Raw genomic sequence first — 742 nt, forward strand, 5'->3', positions numbered from 1 at the left:
CAAACATAGACACAACACTGACAAATATTGGTGGTTGCAGTCCAGTTAAACATACCATAGATCATAATCGAGTACACCTAAGATACACTGTATTACACATACAAACACAACTGTTTTAAATTTAAGTAGCTCTAAACCGACCTTAACTACTCCACAGTTACAATCAAACTATATAACTATACTAACACAGACAGTATCTACTGTCCCATTTATTTATTTATAACAAGCGCGGCCTCCTCGGTAGTATAGTGGTTAGTATCCCCGCCTGTCACGCGGGAGACCGGGGTTCGATTCCCCGCCGGGGAGAGTATTATTTTTGAATTTTATTGTTTATACTTAGTTTAAAGTTCTATTTTATTATATTAACATATAACTAACATCCTCCCCATTCCCTACCCTATCCTCCTTTCAATCACCACATAAGTATAGTTTTCTCCTCGTGCCGTTTTCTATACATAATCCCAATACAGCTAACTATAAGAAATTCCTCTTTATATTACACTCACTGTAGCATTAAGTGCAGTAATTATAGTCTAGTGTTAAGACTACGCGTGCTCTGTGCTGAGCCATTAGTCTAAGTATATATTGTTTTAATGTAACCATTTGTACGTTTAGGTTTATTGTACCATTGTATATATATTTATAATTGTTCTGGCACAATAAGCCAGAAAAAAAAGAGTGGTCAGTATCTTCGCCTGTCACGCGGGAGACCGAGGTCGAATCCCCACCGGGGAGGATTTCA

At 37.6% G+C, this 742-nt stretch overlaps 1 non-coding gene across 1 annotated transcript; it reads left to right on the forward strand.

Moving 5' to 3' along the window:
• The first annotated feature begins 234 nt into the window (after window positions 1–234).
• Window positions 235–306, forward strand: Trnad-guc (transfer RNA aspartic acid (anticodon GUC)). Its single transcript has one exon. It is a non-coding gene; the product is annotated as a tRNA-Asp (tRNA).
• The last annotated feature ends 436 nt before the right edge of the window (window positions 307–742 follow it).

The sequence above is a fragment of the Colletes latitarsis genome, chromosome 12 (genome assembly GCF_051014445.1).
Source record: "Colletes latitarsis isolate SP2378_abdomen chromosome 12, iyColLati1, whole genome shotgun sequence".
In the NCBI taxonomy this organism is placed as follows: Eukaryota; Metazoa; Arthropoda; class Insecta; order Hymenoptera; family Colletidae; genus Colletes; species Colletes latitarsis.